The following is a 12,253-nucleotide window of genomic DNA, read 5'->3' as shown; positions in this document are numbered from 1 at the left end:
CTTCTTCATAGGCAAACAACTGCCTCTCTAGTAAACTTTATACTTTTTGGTTCAAACCTATTCCTGAATCTATGTAACCATCCCTGACTGGCAGGAAATGGCCTGGAGTCATTTGTTTCAGGGGACCCCTTGCTAAAGTCTTCATTTAGTCTTAATGCTTTCGCCACAATACATTGCCATCTGTTGGAATATGTTTTCTGTTCATGTCTCCTACCCACAAATTTAATGCCTCTTCCATTTTTTTTTTCTTTGTGTTACTGAGGATAGAACCCAGGAGACCTCTTCCACTGAACTAATACCCAACCTTTTAATTTTCATTTTAAGACAGGGTCTCACTAAGTTGCCAAGCCAGGCTTTGAACTTGCAATCCTCCTGCCTCAGCCTCCAAAGTTGCTGGGATTGTAGGCATATGGCAAGGCGTACAACTTAATACCTTTTCCATCTTAAGCAAGCACTTATCTCACATTCTGGTCATAGCTTTAGCATTTTGAAGTGTGACAGCAAAACAAGCATGAATTTTTTTTTCTGCATGATTTCAAAGACACAAGATTCACTCATAATAAATCTTAGGAACTGTACATAGAATATGATTTTTTTCTCTCCTTAGTAAGTAGAAAAAATTTATCTTTTCACTTAAAGGAAACCCTTTATGGCTTCTCTTCAGCATATCTGAAATCACCAACATCTATCACTCTTCCTCTTTAGGGCATTATTAAGTAAACTAAGGATTACTGGAATAGGAGCATTATCATTCCTCTACAGTTGACCTGATAATCAAGATGGCTATTTAAGCACCTAATAGGCAAGCAGTGTATACAGCATGAATACACTGGATAAAGAATGATTTATGTCCTGTATGGTAGGGAACAGGATGGCACAATATTTTATCACATTATTAATGGCATATAATTAAAAGTTTATTGTAAAAATTTTATTTAATGTTTTCGAACCATGGTTGACCATGGGTAACTGAAACCAGGGAAAGCAAAATCATAATCGAGGGTACTAATGTATAATATTCTTGGAGTGACAAAAATATAGGAATGAAGAACAGATTATTGGTTGCCATGAGTTAAATGGGAATGGGAAAGGTGAGATATGGTTATGGCTGTAAAGGCAACATGAGAGATCTTTGTGGTGTTGGAAATGTTCTATATCTTGATTGTATTGACATCAAAAACTTGTTGGTACTCTCATTCTGCAAGATGGTACCATTGGAGGAAACTGGGAAACAGATACATGGAATATCTCTGTATTATTTCTTATTATTGCATGTGAACCTACAATTTTCTCAAAACAAAGAGCTTAATCAAAAAATAATATCCAGAAACCACCAAAATAAATAAACACTAAGTTCCATCTATGTTATTTGACTGTTTTCTACCAGATATTTGGAAACTCAGAAATTTTATTATAAATATCAAATAATTTATTTCAAATAAAAAGACCTAGAACAGGGATGGCAAATAGAGCAAATTCAGATACATTCTTGATTGAAAGAAGTGCTGATTTGGAAGAGTAATGTGTGCTATGGGCCTTGGGGTAGGGAAACTGTGGCCTATATGCCACATGATTGCCATTTTTGAGTTTTAACCTAAAGGTTCTATCTCTGATAGAACTTTCCAAAATGGCACCCATAATTGTTTTACTCAAACCCTAGAGCCTAAAAGCTGCTAACTCCCCAGGGCTGTCTCTCTGGCCATCCCATGCCAAATGGTTCAGCTATAGAGTTGGTCGTTTAACTGATGTTCCATAATTATCATTTGCTGGCCCACAAACACATTATGCAGTTCATTGCTTAGAAAAATTTTCTCTTTGTTTGAGTTACAAGGATTAAAAGCATTACAGCTTAATCCCTTTGATGCATCCAGGCCATTTTGAAATTGAATGTTTTTCTATTAAATCTCCTACTGGGAACCAATTCACTGACACTGTAACAACAGAACCAGGCAATCCTGATTAATTACAGAATTTCTGCCCTTCTGCCTCTATGAGTCTCTCTAAAACATCTAATAACAAAAAGCACTTAAATAAATCTATGAGGTTAATCAATGTTTCATGTAATTTGGAATAAGAAACTTCAAAGCCTTTCAACAAAAATAGTGAGAGAGGGAGATGAGAGCTAGAAGATTAAAGAAACCGGTGTTTAAGAATTCATATGTATTAAAGGCTCAAGTCACATCAATTCTCAAACTAACTAAAAAAAAATTCATATTAGAAAAGCAACACACACTTGGTTAGTCACAATTCTTGAAATGGAAAGCATGAGATTATAAATTAAATTATACATTTAATTCAGAAGCTGTAATGCTGCCATCAAATTCATAGGTTCAAGACCAATGCATAATAAACTGTCAAGAGACGGCTTTCTGCTCATCAGATCTGCTTTCAGTAGATGGAACAGACTGAACATTCTCTGTACTGTAACCACAGAGTTGAATGAGGGCTTCCATTTTGTTTTCATTTGTCAGGAAGGCCTGTGGAGGAAGCTGCATCAGAAGCCACATGTCTGTCTGCCCAGAAGGAATGTCTTCCTTCACTTTTTGTGCTACAGAAATTGAAAGGGATCAGAGCAAGGAAAAGTCCAAGTATCTCAAGTGTAGTCTCACCTTGAAATTAGTCTGCCCACTTAATAATAGAATAAAAAGTTGTAACTGCAGAAAAATTAATATCACAGGAAGACCACAGGATGAAACGTCATTCTGTACTTGAAAAGAGAATTTGTTCAAATGTAAAATTCACAACCTACTCCAATATATTATTTCTCATTGACCACCCTGCTACTATTTGGCATAAAATTCATTTCATACATCAACAAGGATCAGTTCTACTCGTGATTAGTTTTCATCGTATTAACTTATTTTCTTGCATTCTGAGATAGAATTTATTTCCTGAGGCCTATTTTTCAGTTTCATTCTAAAGAACAGCAATACTGGGGAATTGTTTATAGTTGCTTAAGGGCAAAGCATTATGCTAAATAAAGAGAAATTATCATTTGGCAGCCACATACAGAGTCCTTAGAAATGAATTTAGTCAGGTCAGAATTAGTTCCATTTTCCTGTATGCAGTGAGATACTGAAATGAAATTTGGAAGATGAAATTCCTCTAAAAGATGTAACTTGTCAACCTAATAGAGTCATCATCAGTACCTTTCTCTATGTATTTTCTAAGTGTTAACCTCTTCTCAAGATTATCTGGGTACTCAAATGTAAAATTCATTTCTTTTAGTTGACAAAATCCGTTCGTCTGGGATATCAAAGACTGTAATTTTTCCATCTTTATTTTCTAATTAACATTTTCTCTCCCATTTTCTTCTTTATTTGCTGTTTACATTTTATAATTTGAATTTAATCATTATAACCAATATCGCTGTGCTTGAATTTTTGCATAAGGCATTCTGCTTGAGGCTGGAAGAGACTCAGTTAGGAGTCCTGTTTCAGCCCTCAGAGAGAGTTTGCATTCTAATGAGCGGAAAAGACCCCCACAACTGTCCAGGGTGAGAATGATTGGGGCCCTGCTGCTCAAACGGTAGTCCTCAGATTGGAACTGCAGAATCTGAGGTTCATCCCCAGTCCTGTTGAATGAGAAACCACATTTTAACAAAATCCCAGATGATTGGTATGCCCATTACAGAATAAGAATTGGGCAATGGTGTTGGCATTAAATGGGAATTGAGTGTGGAAAAAAATATGATCCTCAAAATCATTCCCTAATATAGCATTCTGATCATTCTGTATCAAATGTTTTCAAAATACACATTAAAGCAGAATAAATTGTGTCCAAAAAAAAAGTTCCACATGGTAGCATTAGCAGAACTATTTCAGGAAACCTAATTTACAGTCTTTTCCAAATGTTTATTTGGAATGTATACCTGGAATGTATACCTATATACTTTCCAAATGTGTATCTGAGTGTGAGGATAGCTGAACAAAGTAGATGGATAAGGAACATTTAAAATAAAAAATTAAAGTCTTTACAAAATCTCTCAAAGGATGCCCCATTTATTTTTGTATTTTTGTATATCACTCTTATTAATATAATCCACAATTCTCCTAACAAGTAAAACTGAGGTCAGATTTGTTTTAATATTCAAATTGCATACATTTCTAGCTCTCGTATGTTCTAAATAATAATAAATACAGTTTATCCATCAGCCCAATTTCTAATACCTTACTCTCTTTTATTCTACTGTGGTAAATTTTGGGTAACATAAAATACATAATTTTAACCATCTTTAAGTGAACAGTTCAATGGCATTAAGTTCACACTGTTTCCAAACATCACTATCTCTGTGCCAGACTTTTGTCAGTATCACCAGCAGAACCTCTGCACCCACTTAACAGTCATTTTCTATTTTCCCCTCCCCACAGTACCTGATAACTACTGCTTGGTTTTCTGTTTCTATAGCTTTGACTACTTTAAATGCCTCAGGTAAGTAGACTCAATCGTACAGTATTTGTCTTTTTGTGACTGGCTCACTTCACTTTACATATTTTCAATGTTCATTCACATTGTAACTCATATCAGAATTTCATTCTTTTTTAAGGCTGAATACTACTCTGTGTATGTTTATATTTTCATTCATCGGTTGATGAACATTTAGGTTGTTTGTATCTTTGCCTGATGGTGACAAATTTTGCTGTAAAACCTTACTCTTTCATGTTACTGGGTATAAAGCTTTGGAAAGCTATCTTTACCTTGTTGTGAAACTGAGCAGTCTTGACACCTTCAGCAGAAGCTGTCACCATGTGCATGCATAATGGAGCTGTTGGGGGAAGTCTAATGTCCCATTTGACTCTATTGTTGCTGAAGGACAGCATCACTGCTCAAAACAAGAAACTCCACTGCAAAATCTATTCCCCATTGTGGTGCTACTTTAGCAAAACACAGAATTCCTCAGTGGGAGAGGACATAACCACTCCAGTGTTAGTTTACATTCAAAATTAGCCCAACTGTGAAGTATACAGTGCCTCATGTTAGCCATTTCCTGTCACTCAGAGATAACCATATCCCCCAAAGGCTGTGATGCACCCAGTGGGTGAATTAGAGGGGATCCCAGTATTCCTCAGGACATGCCAGGATCCTGCCTCTCCTCTCACAACCCATGCCCTCAGTAGAATCTAAGAAGTAAATCTGAATCTACTTCTTTCCACCTTCCCTGGGCTATCTCTTAGCAACTTTAGTTTCAGAGAAGCTCATTAGGTTTTTCTTCCTGTCTCACCAGTACTGCCAGTCCCTTTAATCTGTTTTAAAACAGTGAGTCACAAAGTGAAAGAACTTTTATCTGAACTGTTTCTATCTCTTGAGCCCCTGAGTAGCAAGCAGTTTTCTAGAATGTGTGTGTTATAATATTCAAAGTCTGCAGAGCACTGAGTTGCACAGAGAGAAATGGGTGCTCAATCTGCCTGCAAAACTGGAGCCAGGGCCCAGCTCAATCAAGAAGCCTCATGACATTCATCTAGAACTTGAATGATTGTTTTACATTCATTGATATGTAAGAATAACATACCATTCAAGTGGTTGTTTCCAGATCAAGAGAGTGCACCCAAAGGAGAATGGATGGCTTCTCTTCAAGGTATCAAATGTAGAGCTTAATTAAAATTATTTTTTTCAGTCTATAAAATAATTTATATCTGATTTCTTTTGGGTACTTTGTTACATGTATGTAGGCAGTAAGGATTTGAGGTCTGGCGAAATGGGCCCTCAAGAACTCTAGTTAATTCAAAGAGGAGTTCTGTAAAGGAAGAACTCATCCTGGGGGAGAAAGGATCCAGGCAGATGAACCTGATCCCAAAACTAAACTGTAGGTATCTAAGGGTCATGCAGTTCTCATGCTGCATGGCGTCGAACTCTTGGATCTGACATTACACACAAAAACTGGGGGTCAGAGATATTTTGACAAAAACTGAAGGCCTCAATAGGTAACAAGAGCTCCGTAATCAACTGAAGCTTAGGAAATGTTCCAATGAGTGTGTGTGTGCCGGCATGTAACATTAAAGTAGTGGTGGTGGCGGGTGGTGATTACCCCAGTTCTGTAAGACATATGGTGAAGATTCAGTGCCTGGATGACTTGAGCCCCTTGGTGAACCAGCACACAGGCTGCAGTGCAAGGAAGTGTACAGATGGAGGTGGTGTGCCTGACGGAGAAGAGTAGTACTGTGGTACCAGCGTGACTAGGTTTCAATGTCCTCCGCTCAGGTACTGCCATTCATTAGAGATGCTGATGCCAGCAGAAAGAGGCACTGCACCTAGAAAACAAAACTCATGGGGAGGCCAAATGGAAGTTTTTCACACAGCTTTGCTGTATGTCCTTCACTTAGGGGGACTGGAGCAGGATGGGAGAAAACAGCAATGCTATTGTATATCTTCCAGAATCTGTGCTGGAGTACATGTGAGACACTCCAGGAAAACCTGGAGGGAGACCCTCAATGAGAGTGAGGTGAAACTCAAATTCTCACTGTCCAAAGGCTCCCATCACTTTACACTGGATTTCCTTGGCCTAAGGATGTCCATGGTCCCTTAAAATTAGGCATATGTATGCACATTTGAGAATGCTTCTTAGGAAGTTGATCAGGTAATAGTGAAGGACATTTCACTGTCTTGTTTTCACGGTTTGGAAAGTTTTACTATTTCCCTATAAAATATAGTAGAGGTCACAACTTCAAGGACAATGGGGCAGACAAACAGGTGATTTTATGTGGCCAGGAAGAACTCACAGGCCCTGTCTAAAGGCTACTTCAAAGAAAACAAGAAAAAAACCCCAAACTCTGTGTGGCCAAATAAACACTGTCCATGAGCCACATTAAACCAAGAGGCCATAAGATCATCGCTTGGTCTGATCCCACCACATGGATGGTTATTCTCATTCTCTCACACCTGGCTGAGTGAAATCAACCCTCTTTCCCACTGTTAGCTTGGCTGAAAACCAACAGAATGGTATCACAATGTTGCTGCAGTTTCCCCAGAGCTGGTCACCTATTTTGTCTTTGTCTTCTGTTTGCAAATAATGGGCAGCACGATCCCACAGAGGAGACCAGGCTGGTGAGTGTGGATAATGACACCCAACCACAGGGTTCTCCTATGCTGCCAGACCCTACACCAAGGGCTTCCCTCACTTCACTCACTTTTCCCAGGAAACTATTAGTAAGTACTGTCCTTACCCCAGTTTTACAGATGAGAGAACTAAGGCCAGAGTCACACAAGTGCTGAAGCAGAGATTCCATGACTCCAAAGTCCATGATTTTAACCAAAATGTACATATACACTTAGGATAAAGCAAGAGTGAGTCAGTGGTTGGAGGATTGTGCAACAGGGTGGAGGGAAAGATATTGAAGATGGTTAATGATTCACAGGGAATGTTGTCTGCAAAGACAGACCCTGAGAGCATTAGAGACAGGGTGAGAACAGTGAATCCAGAGGATCTTAACAGGGGCTTGGTGGTGGGCAAGGGAGGTCTGTGGTTAAGGGTGGAGTACGGTCTGATAAAGAGGGTGGAAGGAGGTAGCACTGAGACTGGGCTGCTCCTCCAACACAGTGGCTTTCCTTCCCTCCTCTTCTACTCTTCATCCAGCCATCTACCCAGGTTCCAGATAAGAACAAGTAAATTGAAACTCAGGGAAAAAAATACTACGCAGGTATTTCCTAAATTTCAAGCATAGGTGATTTTTCTCTCTTCCTCCCGTCCTACCCTTGGGTGTCTGATCTCTATACAGCTAAGAAAAAAAAAAAAGCAGAAAAATATAAACTTTTGGTCATACAAGGAAAAGGACAGGGACTTTCCCCTCAGGACAGCATAGATAGGTGCTAGGGAGTGAGTTTGGTGTATTGGGAATGTTTCTCTCTGAAGGCAGGAACCGAAGGGATCACAGGCAATGAAACACAACCCTCATGGGAGTCCTAGGAGACAGAGCAAAGTGCCACTTGGCCTGCTCATCTCTGAACTTTGTATAGCGTTGGTTTCCAGTACTAGCATTTCAGACAATACACAGAATCTCCCCATACCTCTTACTGTCACTCCAGGATGTCAACAGCTGACCTCAGAATCCAGATATTTGGACAAACATTATTTTAAATGATCCTGGGGTGGGGAGGGTGTTTTAGAGGAGATTAACACTTTATTCAGGAGACTTTGAGTAAAGCAGATTATCCTCCATAATGTGGGTGGGCCTCATTCAATCAGTTGAACAATGCCTCAGTGGAAATACTGACATCCTTGGAGGAAGAGGGAATTCTGCCTGAAAACTACAGTTGGACTTGAACTGCAACTCTTCCCAGGGTCTCTGATTTGCTGGCTTCCCCTGCAGAGTTTAGCACTGCTGGCCTCCATGATTGCACGGATCAATTCCTTAAAATAAATCTTTCTGTCTGTATACATGCATCCTGTTGGTTGTTTTCCTGGAGAATCTTGCTTAATACTCATTCTAATGCCAACTCTAACATGTACTTTTTCTTCACATTTCTCCAAAGTCATAAGGTATTTAAATTGACATTGTTTCAAATGAAATGTTTGTTTCTAATATTTGAAAGAGTTTTCAACATCCCCCCAACCACTTCTTAATTTAGAGCATGCAACAGTTTGCTATACGGAGCCAACCAACTATAGTATAACCACCATCCATGATTTGTGTAGCATGCGATGCCTCTCCAAGGATCACAGAGCTCCATGCAGTTTTAAATAATTGCTTTCCATAACCTTCTCATTCAATTGCCATCTGTAAGCTTGGAGAAAATACATTTCCTTCCTAGAGGATACAAAATGTGAACCTTATGAAGGAGACAGAGCCTCAAAGAAATGTTTTGAAAGGGAAGAATGGAAAAAGAGAATGGAATATATTTCTCCTCAAGAAAACCTCATTTTACTACTGACGCCCTGTTTTCCTTTCAGCACAGATTTATAGCATTTTAGCCAATAACTACCCTCTTTATTCTATTGCTAGTGGCAGTTCATGTCATTGCCTTGTATATTTTCAAAAGTTCTGGGTATTGACCAGTACTACAGCAGTTTTGGACATAGCACTTTCCAACACAAAACCACAGCTTGAGAGTAAGAGTAGGTCTTAGGTGTGTGAGTATCTGTACTATTTAGGTGTATATGGACAGATGTCAATACCTATGTATCACTGAATGTGTTTACTACAATGTGATGTATTTATAGGGGTCCAGCACCCAAGGGAGCCCTCCAAATCTACATGCACATAGTCATTAAATAAGGATTTGTCTCTCTTATATACTTATACATCACATTACTCCTCATATTCTAGGGGTGTGTGTGTGTGGATGAAAGAGAGAGGGGAACAGACAGAAGTGGAGCAAATGAGATTGTCCTTTTTTAAAATTTATTATTTTTATTTGTTCTAATTAGTTATAAATGACAGCAGAATGCATTTCGATTCATTGTACATGAATGGCACACAACTATTCATTTCTCGGATTGTATGTGCTGTAGAGTCATTCCATTCATACATCATACAAGTACCTGGAAAAATGATGTCAATCTCATTCCATGAGGTTGTCCCTTCTGCATTATGAACACCTTGATGGTGGCTTAGTCAAGTTAGCATAGGTACGGTGTCACTGGTTTGAATACTGGTTCTGCCACAAGAAAGTGTGTGACTTTGGAATCATTACTTAACTTTCCTGAATTCTCAGGATTTTTTTCTTAACTTGGAAAGCAAACAGCATAATATCTGCATTGAAGGATCTTATGAAGCTTAAAGGTAATTTTTGAAAGAAACAGACACTTAATGTTGTCATGGAAACGGTAGCCTGGTGGATCCGTCACCCTCTCCTGCTGTAGCACTAGGCACAGTGCCTTGCACTTGGAAGGCATTTAGACATGTTTGTTGAATGAATCACAAAGAAGTGTCTTGGCAAAAAGACAGTCACGCTATTTTTGGCTTTCTATACAGCATGCAATAAATTTTATGGCCTGACTCTTATGAATACAAAGTAAAGAATCACTCATGATGTGATCCTTTTCTACCCGAAATGTTCAATGAGGAACTATCAGTTCCAATGTATTATCCATACTCTAATCTCTCTCCTTTATAAATACCCTCCTCATTTAAATGATACAACAACCAAAAAACAAGCAAAATGACAGATGCTTCAGTTACACCATGAAACTTCCATCAAGTTCATGGCAATACTAGTTTGAGTTTTCACATAGGAAACCAAAAAGTTCATTTCAACTTTATAAGAGATAAAATCACAACACAGACATCTTAATGTCAAAATTGTTTCCCCTCTCACTTCTTTCCCTCCCTTTCCCCTGTCTTCTCCTCACCCACCATCTGTTTGTTTGGAAGATCAATGAATGAATCATCCAACAGGGGAAAGAACTCTGGATGACACAGTACTTTAAGCCACATCTGAAATGAATTGGGAGATTAAAAGGCTACACAGTAACATCAGTCAGTATGCATGCTATTCTTACTTGAAAGGTGGTCAGACGCCAGAAAGGTCCTTCGTAACATACTGTCTCAGGAACTGTCAGCTCCAGCATTCACACATACGGCTTCATGCAAGATGTTGGCAGCCACGTTGGACTCTCTGTTTGTGCCTCCATAATTCTTCAGGTAAATGATTCACCAGATTATGGAAGCATTTAGTTAGAGAATCACAAGTAATAGGTAGAAGAATGTATCAAAATCAAGTTTCAGGTGACAGTGAGAAGAACAATGCCTAGACAGACTGGAAACTGAGAGCAGACAAGAGGGAGGAAGGGAGGAAGGACAGAAGGACAGCGAGGGGATCAAGTGGTTGGATTTAGGTCAGATGAGCTAAGAGCCTGAGTCAAGATTCAACTCTAATCTGTGGTAAGTGGAGGCTGGAATCCAAAGGCACTTCATTTATTCAATGGAGCCATTTAACCAATACTCTATGTCAAGAGACACTGAGAATATAGCACTGAGAAAAATAGAACTCTGTGAACTCTTAGAGATGATTTCCAGTGGAGAAAGATATGAAAATCAATGTAATTAATTAATTAAATTATAAAGTATATTGAAAGAGAAAGAGAAATGCTATAGAAGAATTAAAAATCAGAATAAGGAGGATTGTAAGTTCCAGAGTAGAAGCTTTAGTTTAAATGGTATAGTCGTAACAGGAGGATTACTTAAATATCAGTAATTCACCAGAACACATTAAGAATCACAAAAGTAAAAGGAAACCATTTTGTAACATGAATTTGATGACAACATGTAAAAAAAAACCAGTCACATTTTTTTATCCAATTTAAATAAAATATTTACTATGCATATAATACCAGAGACACTCTGAAAACAATTCAGATAGTTGCTGGCCCATGTGTTTTTTTTAATAAAACACTGCTAATAAAATACTTTGTTTACTGGCAAGGTCAAAGCCTTTTAAAACCTGTTTCATCTCATCATTGATCATGTGACTGATACTATTATCCGTTTTCCACAGGTGGGGACATTGAGGTCCAAAGAATGTTTATAACGGAACACAATGAGTCAGTGCTAGGAATTATGGAAAATGCATGCAAATGACTTCATCTTATGTGGGTTTGGCCATGTAAGATGTTAAATTACCTCAGCGATTTTGAGAACTTGGCTTTGTTCATAATGATCCTCTTCCTGTCTGGCTATCCCAAAGGACGTGGGTACTGAGCAAAGCTCTCTGAGTGCTCAGGATGAGTGCAAAGGCCTGAAAACACCATGACAGTTTACAGAATGTGCCATGCTAGAGTTCCCTCCCTCATAAAGGAAGTCAGAAAAAGAATTCATGCTGCCAACAAGGGTAAAGTCTCAAGGTTTTTGTTTTTTTGTTTTTTGTTTTTTCCCTCTTAGAATAGTGGCTTTTTTAGCTCTCACATCATAGGAAAATGACCAAGTTTTTACGGTAAGTCCCTTATCTCCTTTAACTTTCTAAATTTTGAGAATATGGTTCATACTACATATTTGTGGTTCAACTAATCAACTCACTGATTTGACTACCCTTGGCAAGTGGCAGCAATGACAGTAAGCCCACAAAACAAGCAAGGATGATTCCTTTAAATTTGGAATTCATGATAAACTTGGGAAACTCATCCAGAAGGGGTGAAGTTCTTTAGGTTATCCCATGACATAATTTGAAATTTGTGGCCAAAAGATTGCAGCTGACTATTTATTTTGTATTTATTTAATCAATTTGAAAGTTTTCCAAGTTACTGCAGACTAAACTTAAAGCAGGATATTGTGCTAATCAACTCTTAAATATTAATGTAACCCTGCCAAACTGGTTTCCTTGA

General features: G+C 38.4%; 1 pseudogene; it reads right to left on the bottom strand.

The window, feature by feature from the left end:
* Window positions 1–3,354: 3,354 nt before the first annotated feature.
* The window catches only part of LOC124989250 (mitochondrial nicotinamide adenine dinucleotide transporter SLC25A51-like), a 59,416-nt pseudogene continuing 50,517 nt past the window's right edge, over window positions 3,355–12,253 (bottom strand).

Source organism: Sciurus carolinensis, chromosome 7, assembly GCF_902686445.1.
Source record: "Sciurus carolinensis chromosome 7, mSciCar1.2, whole genome shotgun sequence".
Taxonomy (NCBI): Eukaryota; Metazoa; Chordata; class Mammalia; order Rodentia; family Sciuridae; genus Sciurus; species Sciurus carolinensis.
The sequence above is the reverse complement of the archived record's forward strand: the minus strand, read 5'-3'. Positions and strand labels throughout refer to the sequence as shown.